This window comes from Parus major, chromosome 2 (genome assembly GCF_001522545.3).
Source record: "Parus major isolate Abel chromosome 2, Parus_major1.1, whole genome shotgun sequence".
Classification (NCBI taxonomy): domain Eukaryota; kingdom Metazoa; phylum Chordata; class Aves; order Passeriformes; family Paridae; genus Parus; species Parus major.
In genome coordinates, this window is record NC_031769.1 from 114,181,355 (window position 1) to 114,198,287 (window position 16,933).

Here is a 16,933-nt window from a genome sequence, read left to right on the forward strand (position 1 = left end):
AAAAAGAGCAATTTTTCTCTCACAGAAGAAAATTATACAGGCTTGACATGGTACGTCCTCAACATCTGTGTTTCTTGTCAACTTATCCTTTCAACACTTAGTTTTGGATGGATTGTGTAAGAATAATGACAGCAGCAATGATTGCTCTATGTGTTCTAACGACTGTAGACATTAGTTTATCTCGTGTGCAACACCCTTTCATTCCCTTTGCAAGAGGAGTACTTTATTTTACTGAACACATTTTCTCCCATGTGGAATATTTCTACATCTCTAATAGTTGTCTGGGGATTTTTTTTCATAGTTCTAGTATTCTAAGTATAGAACTTCAGTGCATTTACTTAACCTTAATTTTTCAGGTTTTAGTCTCCTATTTGCCCATTCTGTCCTCATACTTTTTCTCTTGTTGAAGTTTTATTTGGTATCTTTTCATATTTAACGTCTTGCTTGGGCAAAATGGCCCTGGATAGTAGATCATGGGGTTAATTTTCTATTAACAAATTAATCTGATTTGCTTGTGTTTTTCTTTGACTTCTAAAGGACTTTTAAATCTCACTGGAGATGCAAAAGTGTGTGAAAGGAGATCCAGTAAAAATTGTATTTGACGATTCACTTCTGTTTAACATTTTGCCTGAATTCAGAGAGATGGGATAGCTATAAAAAAATAGTGTAATTAGTTTGCACTACAGAGGGTTTCCTTAAGATATAAGATGGAGATATCATGGTACTGATGACAACTTTCATCTTTCCTCTCTACAGGTATTACTGGACCTCAAACATGTAATTCATTTCACAGGATTTTTTTTCCACAATATCCCAGTGTAAAGACAGCACAGAAATAAGAACTGATATTAAATATTTTTATATAGTTGATATTATCATACTGCACTGTTAATGTTATTAGGCTACATTGATGGAGTGATATTAAAATAATTACTGCCTTACAAAAAATTATGTATATTGTGACAAATTATTTTCATATTAACGTTCAACTAAATAGCAGATTATTTTCCCAATTTTCACACCACACCAAATGCTTTTCTCTGTGCCCAGGTCTGACTTCAAAATGTACTTCAGTTTTGAACTTTCTTTGAAATGTAAAACTTCAAATTCTCAAATGCTAAATGAAATGGATTATTTTCTTAAATTGCAAATGGACTATATTCTTACACTTTGTCCCCATCTTTAAATGCATTAAAACATATTTAAGTTACTTTTTTTAGATCAAGTAATTTTTTTATTTTTTTTTTTTTTTTGAAAACCAATTTGCCGGCTTGGGTTTTTATACAATTCCAAATGCTTCCCATATTCCTAGTTCAGAATTTCTGTACATCTGGAACATGTGTATTGCTTTCATTGGTACAACTTAGCCAAGGCCATTAAAGACAATGAGATAGTTGAGAGTCAAGAAAAAAAAATGTAGTTAAGGGCAATAAATAACTTCCTCTTACTTTTTACATTTAAAGATGATGCTCTGACTTGGAAATTTTATAAACTTTTTTTTTTTTTTTTTTTTAGTGTCCTCCTTAGAGATATTTGACTACCATCATATGATGAAGTTTCTGAGTCTTAGCTGTAAAATCCCTGCCCTTCCTTTTCCCTCCTGATACCTGGTGAGAAAAATACCAGAAATCCTTGATTTGTTTCCCATCTCAAGGCCATACCTCTGCAATATACTTAAACAATATTAGGATTCTTCAGGTTTTGAGTTAGTGGGACATGAAAGATTTTTTTTTCTTGCTGTTATTCCTGGAGTATAAAACATAAGGATACAAAATTACATAGTTGGAATCTCAAAAATAATGTAGAACTGTAGGGAATATATCCCTCATATCATGCTGCCTCAATTCCAGGCAGGTTGCAGTGTGCATCCAGGGCTCTCTCCTTGTAGGCCCTATAGAAATCCTGAAGAAATTATTAAAATCTTTTTGTTTGACACAAAAAAGCTGCAGGGTACAAAGCATAAGAAGCTAAATGGAAAGAGACAGGTAGGCTGTGTGGGCTCTTTTGTCTTTCATCCCTCTGAATAATATATCCAGCAGTAGATGTGTAGACATGCCAAATGAAATAATAATATAGTTATTTTGGAATTAGGGAAAGCTCCAGTTCTTAAGACTGAGAACTGACAGAAAGACAAGAAACAGCAGAGGTTGTATTAGTCTTGCATATAATATTCACTTAAAAGCACAAAGAGTTAATCTTATCATCCTACACATGGTTGCATTTATAAAAGATAAAAATCACAAACAAGTAATGCACAGTTACTTGTTACATATTCTTCCCATTACAGTTGACAGGTTCATTAATCATACAGTGTATTTTACTATTAGAAGCTGTAAAGAAGATCAAATCTCTTGTAATTTTTCTTCTTCTTTTCCGTTTGATAAGTGTGTTGTTGCAATGTGCAGATAAAATATAATGTCAGTCACAAACTGTCCCAAGGGAATTGCAACTCTCCAGTTAGAAAATTCATCCTTATTTGCAATGTAAAATTCCAAGGAAAATGCATCATTTCCTTTTTAGCCTGACCATCAGATTGAGTAAAATGCATATGCCTGGGTATTCACAAAAGAAGCAATCCACAATGTACTGCCTGTGGATATGAGCAATGTTTAACTAATAGAAATATTGCTTACTGCATGTTGAAAGCATTAACTATGAATACCCCTATTCATAACATCACATTGATTCATAATTAAAGCCCTGTGAAAATTATAGAGAAAGTTGACATGTTTCACAAGCTGTTCATGGTAAATGTAGCAAATTTTACAGTTTGTTGTGACTTGCCAATAAAGAAATCTCAGGGAGAAAGATTAAAAAATGATTCTACAACACTGAATCTTAGCAAGTGTGACTAAAACAAATGATGACCTATGTAGAAGCCTTAGACCCATATTTTAAAAAAAAATAATGAAAGCTTCTATTTTAAAATAAGCAGTCTAATATGTCTAATGAAAAACATTTTGGTTGATGTACAGCAGTAAATTCTCACCTATGTAAGAAACCGGAAAGCCTCAAGAAATAAAAATAACTCAACCTTCTTAGCCAAAGAAAGTGAAACCAAGGACTGCAAAGTCTTTTGAAACTGTGAAGGTACATATTGAGTTCTTACTCTTATTTCCTTTTTAAAGAGGAACAATAGTAATTCTTAGCCCTTCTGATATGTTTGACATTGTAATGTTTACATGGTCTGCCATGTAAGATTGCCATGCCAATATTTCCACATCAGATGTCCCACTAAATAGTTAGGAAGAACTGTTTTGATCTAGACTATAGTAGATGATATCATGAAGTGGGCGGCCATCAAGATGCTTTTGCACAAAAATTTACAGAAGAATCAGGGAATGTTGAAAACCTTTGTTTTAAATGTCTTCATGAAGGGAGAAAACATATCATCTGGTCTGGAATATCCCTTTGTTGAGCTGTGGTCAGCTGTCCCATCTGTGCTCTCTCCCAACTCCTTGTGCTCCCCCAGTCTTCTCACCAGTGTGGCAGCACAAAAAGCAGAAAAGGTTTTGGCTCTGGATAAACCCTGCTCAGCAAAAACAAAAACATCTCTGAATTATCAACAATGTTTTCAAATCAATTCCAAAACACAGCCCTACATTCCTCCTTAACAACTTCAAACCGTTCACTCACCTAATAAATTACCTTAGCAAGCTTAGGTCTCCCTGTGCTGGTTTTGGCTGTGATGGAGCTAATTTTCTTCATAGTGTCTGGTGTGGGGCTGTGATTTGGATCTCATTTAGAAAATGAGATTAAAGTGACTGCTAGTCACTTCTAGTTCAAGGTGAGATATGCAAAAGGGCTGTAAAGCCACCTCCTAAAGCAGTTCTGAAACTGGAGGAAGCTTGGTAAAATTAGGAAATCAAGATTATTAACTAACATTAAGTGTAACATTGCTGATATCCCTTGAGATTTTTTTATTTTTTTTTTTGCTCAATTTGAAATTTTTAAAAAAATGTATGCCTAAAAGAAATTGACATTTCAAAGTTCAAATTGTGAGTGCTTAAAAGAAAAAACATATTTGGGTAAGGCATGACAACACTTGGATAATTGTTAATTGTTAATATGCTAGTTGAAAAGGTAAAGCCAAATCCTGTGTTTCTTAGGGAGAAGTATTTATATATAAAGCTTTAATCTTACACTGATAGTGATGGTCTTTCTGAATTAAAACTGAAGTCTTACCAGTGTGTATAAGAATGTATTTAATTTGCACTCAATACAAATGAGTATGTGCCATGTGTTCATGAAAAATCAAATCAGCAGGCTTCTCAGCTGGTGACAGAGGAATTTAGCTGTTGGAAGCTTTATCTGTGGAAGGCAAACCAGCCAATGATGTTTGAATGAGGGAAGGTGGGAAAATGCAGCCGAGCTGAAAAAGTGGTAAAAAATTACTTCAGCAGATGTGAACAAAGTGTCATCTACAAATTTTAGGCAGAGAAGTGAAAAGTATCCAGAGAGGACATTTCAAGAAAGTGATGTTACTTTATTCTTTTCTTTTTTTTTTTGTGCTGCAGTAATGATACCATTGATTTCAAACAACAAGCAAGCTGTGACAAACATTGTGAGAGATATTCATGTAAGAGGAAGATGCAAGCAGTTGAATCTACAGTAGGAAAGACAACTTAAGTACAAGAAATGGTGAATGATTTTCTGTGAGAAGAATAAATGCATCACAGAAAAGTTTACAGATTTAATAGAGGCTTTTTGCACTGCTAACGTTTTACTTCATGTTCTGCACAGTCCTACTATGAAAAGCTATTGAAAGCTTCTTGGGAAAAACATACCATTTGCTGGTGCCATACCTGGTTTAGATCAACTGCAGAAAAAAAACTACTTACCAAACCTTCTTGAAAGTCATATGAGACTGTTTCCGCACTGTTTCCATTCAAAGACTGCTTGACCTTTTGGGAAAAAAAACTCCACATGCCCAGTCTATTTCTCTCAGGATATTTTTCATGTACAATCAAATAAAAATTAAGTTAAACTTAGAATGCTACTTCTTGTTTTACATACTTTGTTTTCATGGTTATGTGAACAGGAAAAATGTAAATGCATTTTCTAGGTTTATTCCCTGAATCATTTTGAGGAACATCTGTTGATAGTTGTGACATAAAGGAGTTGAAAGATCTGTCTGAGGGACTGCACAAGTGCTGATACCTTTGTGTAATCAACACCTTTCATAGCAGCACCATCACAGTCCAGTGGGAAGAAAGAATTATAGTTTTGGCAATGGACTCTAGCTTTTTAATCTCTTTTAGTCTGTTTTGCTTTTTCAGAAAATATCATATGGGGGGAGGGGGTGAACATTGCATCGCTAAAAGAGACCTCTCTTGAAATTTGAGACTTTTTTGCGTTGGCTGAATATTTTGTTATTCCCATGTTAACTTATTGAGGTAAGGTACTTTGAACACAGCCAAGCCCAATTATGCTCTGTATCAATTACGTTTTGAAATATGATTCCCATTTTAAAGACAAGTTATTCATAAGGATGAAGTTCAGTGCAATTTCTAATGAGATACCCAAAACCAAATTGTTTTCCAGTGCTATTATTGCTTTGAGAAGTCTACTTGCGCTTACTAGGAGTGTAATAATTCTTTTACTTACAAGTTTTTAAGAATGATATTGCAAAGTATCAGGAAAGGCAAACCCAGTGAAGTTTCATTTCAGACCAAAGTGCCTGTTGGAAGGGACCCACAAGGATCATCAAGACAGCTCCTGGCCCTGCACAGCACCACCCCCAAGAGTCACACCATTAAAGCACACCAGTGCTTTAGAGCACTGTCCAGATTTTTCTTGAATTCTGTCACACTTGGTGCTGTGACCACTTCCCTGGGGAGCCTGTTCCAGTGCCCAACCACCCTCTGGGTGAAGAACCTGTTCCTGTGACCCAACCTAAACCTCCCCTGACACAACTTCAGGCCATTCCCTCAGGTCCTGTCACTGGCCACCACAGATCAGTGTCTGCCTCACCTCTTCTCCTTACAAGGATGTTGTAGGCTGTGATGAGGACTCCCCTCAGTCTTCTCTTTTCCACGCTGAACAGACCAGGTCTTCCTCATATGGCTTCCCCTCAAGGCCCTTCACCAGGAAGGTTGCCTTCCTTTTGATGCCCTTTTTGAGAAAAAAAGTTGAAGCAAATCCACTGATATTTCTCTTTTTCTTGGCTGTAACAAACTTCTAGGAAAAATAATTCTATTGTCTTCGTGAGATTCAGAGGAATCTAAGATAAATGTTAAACTGTAGCTTATTTCTCTATATATGAAATAAACTATATAATGAATGTATACATATGTATTTATATTGGTACGTATCCTGAGAATATGTGTAGCAAATCCTCAAATATTTCATGCAAATATAATGAACTCTCATTTCCATTAATAAACTTAAAAACATTTGAAAGCACTACTGTGCCATGAAATATTTTGACATAATTAAACACAATAAATTAAATACAATAATAAGCATTCTTTGTATCAATAGATTTCACCACTCTGTTGTACTTTCTTTGGTGTTCAGTTAGCTTCTTGGAGTCTAGGGTACCACCTCAGGACAAAATATTTATTGTGAAGAATACACAGAACATGTTATGTCAGTTAGAAATTATATACTGCAATGATAGCCAGAAAAAAACACCTGGTGGTGACAGGCTTTTGAGTGTCTTAAGGGAGTCTACTTGTCCCTGAAAAATTCTGCTTGTATTTCTCTTCTCTGAGCTATTTAGTGTTTTCTCCACCATGTGGTATAAAAAGATACTTAATGAAACCTGGCTTACCTCTGCTGAGTTCTGCAGTCTCCTCAGGGTTGTCTACATTGTGTGTGCTCCAGTGACTCCTTATTTATGAGACAGATAATAGGGGAACTAGATAATTACACTCAGTATATGTTTTGGGTACTTTTCTGTCCACTTAGATTATCTTCCCAATAATTACCTTGCAACTCTAAAGCCACCATGGTTCCCCATGTTTTTCTTATAAAGGAAATCAAGTTTCCACCTATTATCTACATATTTCCACTTCATATCTGATCACTCTGATAACTCTTAATCAAGTGCAACTGCTTCTTAAACAACCCCACTCAAATATTTCACTTCAATGAGAAGGGGGAACCCCTTGTAAATACCACCAGGCACCAAAGTGCCATCTACTATCTACCCACAAAGAACATAAAGTGTCATTTCACTCATGAAATGTTACCTTTCAGGTAAGAGGCACTCAAGTACTTCAAACTTCATAAGTATCACTTATATCATTAGTTTAAGAAAAAGAGAAAGAACTTGTATGGTGGGATATGGATATTTTCTTGGTAATCTCTGCCTCCCTCTCTCCAGTAGGGACTGAAATAATTTTCTGCCAATAACGATGACAGTAAATTAATGCACTAAGAATCTGTTTTTCCTAAAACCAAGAGATTATCCAGAAACCCCTGCAGTTGATTGTGCTTAGTAGAGAGAGGAGGTAAGTACCTCTTAGCAGTGCTTTTACATAGCTGCCTTAATTTGCCATAGTACAGCAGTCTTTTTTATTGTGGTTTTTTGTTGGTTTTTTTTCATTCCTTTAAGATATGTAGCATAGGATACTTTCTACTTGGGAGTTAACAAATGTTGTTAAAATGTTTACTGTTTTTGTTGAAGTAGGCATAATCTCCAAAATCCCTTTTGTTAACTCTTTCATTGATATTACTAATTTTTAAGAAATTTGGAAAATTACAGTAAATTTAAGTGGAAAGTATCCTACAGGGTTGTGTATGCATGTCCATTTAAACTAAAGGATTTTTACAGATATAACTCAGAGCAGAACTTGGTGATTATGCTTCATGTCCCAGCAGGGAAACTTGGACACTAGGTGCATAGAAGTAGATATGTATCCTAAACATACAGAAATATATACTGGATTAATTTCAAACACTGCAGTATATATATAATTCCAGGGCCAAGGTACTCTTTATTATTATAAATTAACAACATGCAACATTTTTTATACAGGCTACTCAGTATTAAAAATTAAAAAACTGTCTGTACATATAATGGTATATAGAATAATATATAGCATGAGGCCTTTTCTAGAAAATGTGTATTGTGGAAGCTGGGAGACCTTTAATTCTACTACAAGTGCATCAAACACTGTCCTACTCTATGTGCTGCTCTAGCAGCAATTAAAATTACAGGATCATGTAAGCAAATTTCGTTTGAAAGAGTCCAAAAGTGAAACCCAACAGTCAGATAGGTACAAAATGCTAACGCATTAATTTTAACTTCATGATGTTCTACAGAAAGTTTGAGTTTTTTCCAAATGGGAAGAAGTATTTTAACCAAAGGATAATTCAGGCCTAAGAACATGCATAAAGTTAATATATAAATTAAAGTTAACTCCTTAAAGAGTTAATATAGGTACAAAATGATATGAAAGTCTATTTAAGTAATCACTTCTGGGGGAAGCAACAAAATTTTAAGGCAAAATGATCAGGCTGGATTTAATTTCTGAGTATATGACTGAGTGATCCTCATCTTTTTTGTGGTGTAGTCCTTTGTTCTTAAACACTGTTACAATTATCCAATTCTTATATTGTTATAAACTGAGTCTTAAGAACAGCTTGTGGTTCAATAATCCTGTGACACAAAATAGGAGAAAAAACCAAGAATGTAGATTATCCACCAAAAGACAAAGCTTGTGTTTGTGAATTGAAATAATTTAATTCTAGTGAATGGATGGCAGACAATTAATTTACAATTTTCCCCACCACTTTATCTGGAAATTTTCCTTAGACACTCTTATACATCTGTAGTGCAATTGCAATTATAAATTTGGTATTACATTATTTACAGAATTCACAATTTTATTGGCACACCTCCTTCTGCTTTAAAAATAAATTCTTTCTTAATTCATTTTGATTCTTCTCAAATCACTTCAAATCACATCATCAGCAAACTTTTTTAGTTAGCATTCTTTTAGCTGAATAGACAGGCACTTTATTCTGGCATCCCAATGACTGATGGGAAAATTTTCAATCTCTATCATTAATGAAGAGGGCACTTTTAAGGAGAAAATAAAAAAAATAAAAAAAAGAAAAAAAAAGACAATTTTGTTGTGCTTCTCTACAGCTGTAGGGCCCTTGATTTCAGGGGCCTCTTTTCTTCTGACTGACTTGTGTGAGACTCAGTACAGAAGCACAGTAGCCACCAACAAGTGAGGAGAATGCTTTTATTAATCAGGCATCTGTCTTGGAGTTTATGAAGACTCTTGAAGTTACTGTACCTGCCTGATAGCCATTTGTTCCTAACAGCTCACAAAAAATCCCTGTGTCCGATGAGAATGTGCAGCAGACCACCTGCTTCAATTATCCTGGAACAGACTGTATGGAAATGATCCTGAAATAGAAACATTTGGATCTATTTCCTTGTCTAAAGATTCCCCTTGGAATTAGACAACACAAAACAGCTCACACTTACAGGTTACCTGTTACCTTGCACAGTCAGCTGTGGTCTCCTCCTTTGTCACACTGTGAATTTTATTATTTTTAAAGGTCTGGTTGTAACACAATTTTCGGATGTAGCTGTGTGACTTGTGAAATTTAACATTATAATAACATACATGCAGAATATTCTTTTAGAATACAGATGTAATTCTGGGTCAGTGTATTCAGCATGACATGTTCTCATCTTATTTTAAATTGCACAGTTGAAATTGTCCTAAGTCAATAGATTGAATTGCCCAAATCCTATTTCTCTTATTTGAAGTAAAATAGCTAGGAAATTTTTACCCAGTGATACATAAGTTTCCTATAACTGCCAAGAGGATATTCTAAAATGATTGCGAGTTGAAAATAATGTGTTGCAGTATAATATTTATGATGTTCAACTTGCTTAGACTATCAGAAAGAAGATCAAGAAGTGATTTGATTATGGTGTGCAAGTATATACATGAGGAAGAATAACTGGTACTAAAGGCTCTTCACTCTGGGACAGAAAAGACCCTGCATAATAAGAGCCAATTGGTAGTTCTTAAATATATACAAATTCAGGAAAAAAACACATTTCACTCTATTTTAACAGGAAAGATAACTAAATATTGGAACAAACTACCAAGGAATATTTTAAGTACTTCCACTTCTGAAGCTTTTATAAATCAGAACTAGGTGTCTTTCTGAAAGGAATGTTTTCACAAACACAAGCTTCTGAGTTCACTTTGGTGTAAGTATGAAATTTGATTGTTCATGTTACATATGAGGTCAAGCTACTGGTACAATTGACTGGCCTTAAACTCTGTGTATCCATGAATAATTTAGCAATACATCTTTGCTTGTCTTGTAAATTCACCAACAATTTGTGTCATAATGATTTCCTCTCAAAAGTGCTTGTGGATTTGTTATATCTCCAACTATTTTTCCACTCTTCTTTTTCTACTAATATGAGAAAATATTTGTTTGTGTTGCCTGCTTGAATTTGAGTGCAGACAAAAATTTAGGTCTATTAAGACAAATAATGTCTTTAAAATAATACTGATAAAATTACTTCAGGCCACATATTCCTTCATTTACAATGCTCTTGTTTACTGCAACTTTCTTAAGGCTACGTCTTATTACTGTCTTCCAACCAAACCTGATAAATATTGCACAAACTTATCTGATCCAGACATCTTTCAGTTCCATTTAATTTCTGTTGTTTCTTTCTTGGTTTTTTAGTTCCTTCTTTATCATGTCAGTGTAATAGATCTACAAAAATCTTTGGAAATATATTTTTCCTTGGCTCCTCAGTGCTGCTTCCTGTGGTAGTTTACCACTATGACTAGGTTGCCTGTGGTGTAGCTGTCCTTTGCTTTGCACTCTGCACAATCATTTATGCCACAACAAGTACATGCAGGCATTACTGTCTTTGATAATGCTCAATAACCATGATTTTATATATAAATAAATAATGTTTTATACCTATGACTAGGCATTTGATTTACAAAGATGAACTGTTTGAATATTAAGTTAAATTCTGTTTTACTTTCAAACCTTAAAAGAAACTTGTCAAAATTTGAGTCTTACTAACAAGACTGTTAAAGTCCTCTCTTGCTAAAACATGATGTCTAAAATCCATCTGTAAAACATGCTGTTACAGAATAATACAGGAGAGAGATTAACTAACTTTCACAAAAGTTACATTGTTACTTTCACATTAATCACATTGCAAAAGGCACTACTGTTGTAGTTGTCTTCAAGGTAAGCCTTGAAAAAAATATATATTGAAAGGCTTGCATAATACCTTTTTCTTTTAGAAAACAGTCACCTTTTATAGACCAGATTTGATGAAACCACATATCCTGAGAGAACAGATTTAACTGTGATTTTTTTGTTTTAAGGATAGGGTATGAATTCTCTCTAAGAGAGCAGGCCAGGCAGTTCTTGACTACAGAATCCAAAAAGGGTGAAGTGATTACCATCTAAGAATGGCAAGTCTAGAATGAGTTGTTTGTATTATTTTTCTTTTTTGTTACAGCTGCTGTCATGAGAATGGAATCATGTTGTAGCAGTTGATATTCTCCTTGCAGATGCTGCCACAAGAGAAAAATATGAAAGTATGAATAGCTACCCATGCCCAAGAAGACATCTGAATGCCAGTCTTTAACCTTTTATAGACTTAGCATTGTGACTGATGAGGCATTCCAGTAGGCATTCCCAAAGTTGTTTGGCTTGTACAGGGGAGTCAAAGAATGACAGATAATCAAATAGCAAAGCACAGTAAAGGGCAAAGGTAGTGAAATTTATTCCAGTCTTTTACTGCAAGTATGGGACTTTTCATATTTCCAGCCCACCGAGGCAAAGGTTGCAGAGCTAAAAACATCAGGACATGAAGATATTAGATCAATTATGATTATAATAGTGAAAATTATCATGAGCCCCACCTCTTTAAAGTGTTTACCTTTAATAGAGTAAGCTAAGCGATGCTTCCTTCATGCTATATTTCAGGGTAGAACCTGTCCAGCAAAGCTTTGAAATATTATTTCTACATATTCACAATATTTTTTCTCTTTGTAATATCACCAGCTTCATGAATGTCTTGTTCTCTGTTATCTCATGTATTTATGCCTTTGTAAAATTTTTGAAAATCTTTTCCATGGATCCTTGACACTGGTCCAGAATTAACAGTTTTGAACTCTCCTCCTCCGGACTTACTCGTTTTCCTCAAATGTTGCCTGTTGAATTCAGTTCAAGATGATTGGGTAGCTTGGCAATTGTCTTGGCTGGGGTTTTTTTTGGCTTTATAATCCATGACTTTACATGCTTAATTGCAAAATTCTAGCATATACTCCAAATAGAAAGCTGGGCAGGAGCAGTGACACTCAGTTGCTTAGTGTGTATTACAGCAGGAATTGTAAGGATTTGTAACACTGCAAATTATCACACTAGAAATCATGAGGCATTACAAGGAGCAGGGTTACCTGAGCACTTCTACTTCCAAATACATTTTTTACTCATAAGAAGTGCACAGTTCAGGCACTTGGGAAGCTCCAGCTAGATCAGATATCATAGACCACTCTGTCCAACAGAATGTGTGTCATGGAGTTACTTTACCTTTAAGAAAAGTTGAAGTTTCTGGGAAACTTCAACTTTTTCTTTTCTCCTGACCAATTATCGGTCATTGCTGAGAATTGACAGCAGTTTAGGCCATTGGAAAGTGGGATCAACTTGTGAACCCTACCTTAAAGTGTAAAACCAGAGCTCTCTTGGTTCTCTTTGTTTCCTGGCTGTGGAGAGTGGCGGAGCTCCGGCCTCCCGTTCCCAGCCCAGGCCATGCGGCCGGGCGGGGACAGGGCTGGGCCTGCCGCGTCTCCCGGCCGGGAGATGCGGGCCCTGCGGGGGGCTTGCCCCAGGCTCTGGCTGGGCCGGGCCGAGCCGATCTCTGGCTCGGCTGCAGGGTTTTTGCTGTAGCTAAATTCACTAGAAACTGCTGAGTGAAGAAGGAGAGAGACTCTGGGCCTGCAGCGGGCTGGGGCGGCGACTACACTCTGCAGAGCAGCCATGAGGAACTCTCCATCGCAGACGGCTCCAGTTCCTGCACCGGCCGAGGCCACAGAACTACCTACAACAGCCTGGGCAAGATTTTAACTCTTTCATTACCCAGATGAGACTTACGGATTAATCTTTTATCCAGAGAGAGAAAAGGAGAATGATCAACATGAAAAGAGACTTTATAAACTACCAGTGACAGGAAAGAAAAGAAGCTTCAGAAAAGGTAGAGAATTAAGAAGATGCTTTAATTTAGCTGAAATGTCTTTCTGTTAGACTATGGAGATGGACAATGAAGTCCTGAAAAGAACTCCTTTAATTCATGATAAGTATCTAGGGAGGAATAAAGTGTTCAAAGTGTAAACTTGAGTAGTTATGGTATAGTAAAGTGCTGGGAGATTTGAAGCCTTGAGAGGCAATGAGAAAACTGTTGTCTAGTGAAGCTCACAGAAACAGATGAAGAAGACTTTTTTGCCTTTGAATACTCATCCTTAAAAATGCTATCCCTAGACTCATGGCCCATAATATACACCTCAGGGTGATGTAAAAATGGGAGGGGTGGGCTCTGATAACAGCAGCTCTGGGCAGCTGATATCAGGGCAATGGAAAACTATAACAAAAATAGTTTTCTTGTGAGAAACTCCATAAATTAACAGGAAGAAATTTCTGTTTCTCTACAAAGGCTGGTGAAAAGACTGTAGCAAGAATTGTGACTGTTTTAACCACCAAAGTTCCAAAGTTTTTGTCTCTGTTGTCATGTGAACAAGGGAATAGTGGGTAGATAGGGAATGAAAATGTTTTTTCTGGAAGTTTATTCTGGTGTTCTTATTATTGTAGTTTGTCAATAAACTTTCTTTATTCCTTTTAAGTTTTATGCCTGTTTTGCTCTTGTTCTAATCCATATCTCACAGCAAGAAATAAGTAATTTTCTTAGTTATTTGTTTTAAACCACAACAATGTGTTAGAAATTATAAAATGTATCCATATATGAAATTTGATTTACACATTACACATATATAATTAAAAAAAATAAGTATTTACTTTACCTCTTTCCCCTTCAAAGAGATGTAAGTGTCTGGAGGTTCTTTCAGAACTTAAGAATTTGTGTTTTCTTTTTCTGTCCTAATGGAGGGTAGTAGTCAAGGAGAGCCTCAGTGCATAAGTTCCCAGGGAAGAAAACACTATGCCTCCTTGGAAAATAAAAGTAATTTTCTGGTAAAAAAAGCTAGAAGCACTCTTTAAAGACAAGAAAATTATATTTTTTAGCAATTCAGCCACTTATCACTAAGCTCTGATACTGTGAATACTTCTGACTGCTCATTACTGCAACCTTATAAGTAAAACTGAGTTCAGATTCTACAAGGACAAAGTTATACATCTGATGTATATACTAGATGACTTTTAAAGGTCCCTTCCATCCCAAACCACTCTACGATTCTACATGAATAAGCATTTCATGCATAAAAAATGCCATTCCAAAAATATGTGAAAGATCAAACATTTGTTGTCTAAAATAAAGTACAAAACTTTTCCAAACCATGTTAAGATGATAATATTAAAGCAAACCTTAAGGTGAAAGCCCTCAAGGTGCACAATATGGTGGTATGAATATGTGATACATTATTTCTGCAGTTTTTATGAGGTTAGTTGATTAGTATACCTATCAAATATTATCCAGTTAGATGAGCAGTTGGTTAGGTAATTTTCCCCCGTGTACTGCCCCACTGGAATTGGTCCAGGGGCTTTTTTGTCCCATTTCTTATTGTGCCTTCTCAGATTCTGGCTGGAAAACAAAATGTCCCTGTTGTAGGTCCTCTTCTTAAAAACAAAACTAAGCAGCATTTCAGGAATGTGTTAGAAGGTTAGCACATTGCTCTAAAATGCAAGGGAAAAGGATAGGAAAAATACTAGAAGCTACAGCCATATATTAGTAGTCTATAAAGCTACAAATATATATAAAAAAACCCCTTAAAGTCTTTGGTCATCATATTCACTGTCTCAGTTTTCATAATTGAAATTATTCTTCAATTGAGATTTTTTTTTTTTAATTTTTTTTTTGCCACATAAATTTGTAGAAATGAGAAATAATGTCATTTTATAAAATACTGCAAATATAGAAAATTTCCTAAGGAGAACAGTAACACAGATTAGGCTCAGGCGACTGCAAAATGGACAAGAGTACCACAACATGATTGGGAAAAGTCTGCAATACATATGATGTACCAAATCAAAATACCCATCCAAAAAGTAAAAGACTGAACAAATTGTACTTGGAGGACATTTTTTCTTTAGTAAAGAGTTTATCTGTTTGTTTTTCCTGTCTTATTTAATGTAAATATAACACGAATGACCTTTCTTTCTTTACTTCCTCCCTGCCCCCCCTCCCCCCAAAATGCTTTCTCTGAAATATAATATCAAAACATCTGGTTTACACTGTAGCCTTTTTAAGTTGACTTTCTGCTCTAGGGAAATATTTGTTATGTAATACAATCTTAATGTAGTAACCAATTCTTTTCATATTAGCACAAAAACATAATACTATTGGTGACATTCAATAGATTTGCTTTGGTAGTTATGGGAGTCAGATAAAGCAATAAAAAACTCAAAATGCAATTAGAAATTTATTATTTACTTACTGTCCATTTATTTTTGCAATTACATTGAAATAACTAAGCATAATCTTCTCTCATAAAAAGTCTTCTCAGCTGGTCTACCTGTCAATGTAGATATTTAGAATACCATTCTCTTTTCTTCATGCATTTGGAAAAACATTAGCTAAATATTTTTCAATTCTTGAAATGCGGTTTTCTAGGAGGATGTCAGAAGAAAATATGCAAAGGAGTTAAATACTCATATTTAAAGGTGCTATCTTTTGTGATTTTGAACATCTCCCCTCAATAATGTTAATACCCCTGAAACCAAACTTTTACTGCTTCTAACTTAAGAAAAAAACAAAAAAAATCTCTATTTGAGATTGTGGCATTTTCTTTAAAGACACTCAATTGCCTCAACTTTACAAATCTGCAAAAAGTGACTCAGAGGCAGCAAAGAATACAATGGCTGACACTTTATAACTGTCTTGGGAGCTCAGCCTTGACACTGGGTTTTCTGTCCACAAGGCTGAGTATTATCATCAGTCTGAATGAGTGCCAGGAACTTGTGTTAGATCTTACTTTTTCTATTATGAACATATAGCAGTAAGTACATGTCGAAAACAAAGCAAGAAGAGCAAGAACCTTACCTAACCAGAATATCACACTGAATACCTTACTTTGTCATGGCAAGGGAACAACAAAGAGAGTGACATTCACAGGCAGTACTGCCCTGGAATACATCTCCTGCAAACTGATAAAGCACTGTAATCACAGAATATTCTGAGTTGGAAGGGACTCACAAGGATCACTGAATCCAACTCTGAAGTGAATGGCCCATATAGAACCCATAACTTTGGGGCTATTAGCACCATGCTCTGACCAGCTGAGCTAATCTCAGAGCAGTAATATTAAAACACACATGGAAGAAAGAGATTTCGCTGAGATTTTCGTTGTAAGCATGATTTGCTCAACTAATTCCTTAGGTGGCACAACTGAAACAAGCTGATAGACTTTACTGGGCATTGTTCTTACTTCAAAAAAGATTATTTTCCTGAAAAATATTCCAGTGTCATCTTCTGTTAGCAGCCAAATATGTACTAAAAATCATTTTGTAATAACAGATTTTGCAAAAAATCTATTATGTTTTTATACAAACCATCTAGATAATTTATGCATTGTATAGCATAGCATGGTAATACTAAAAAACATACCCTGCATTGTATTCATGGGATTGTAAGCATTGATAAATATTTATCTGCTACTACTTTGAAGAAAACGTCATAGAAAATTTCTTGCACAAACTTATTTTATTTCTTTGGCCTAAAAATTGAAACGTAAACTGTGCCCCT

The 16,933-nt window shown here is 35.3% G+C and overlaps 1 long non-coding RNA gene across 3 annotated transcripts in view; it reads left to right on the forward strand.

The window, feature by feature from the left end:
- The window catches only part of LOC107200721, a 61,128-nt gene extending 48,519 nt beyond the window's left edge, over positions 1 to 12,609 (forward strand). Inside the window, exons 3-7 of one of the 3 annotated variants that reach the window (XR_004496119.1) lie at positions 1,516 to 1,610; positions 2,976 to 3,090; positions 4,518 to 7,457; positions 10,052 to 10,189; positions 11,480 to 12,609. This is a non-coding gene — a long non-coding RNA (uncharacterized LOC107200721). Of the gene's footprint in view, positions 1 to 1,515; positions 3,091 to 4,517; positions 7,458 to 10,051; positions 10,190 to 11,479 lie in introns of all 3 variants that reach the window. The other 2 variants (XR_001519725.2, XR_004496118.1) reach the window with 2 other exon arrangements.
- Positions 12,610 to 16,933: the final 4,324 nt, after the last annotated feature.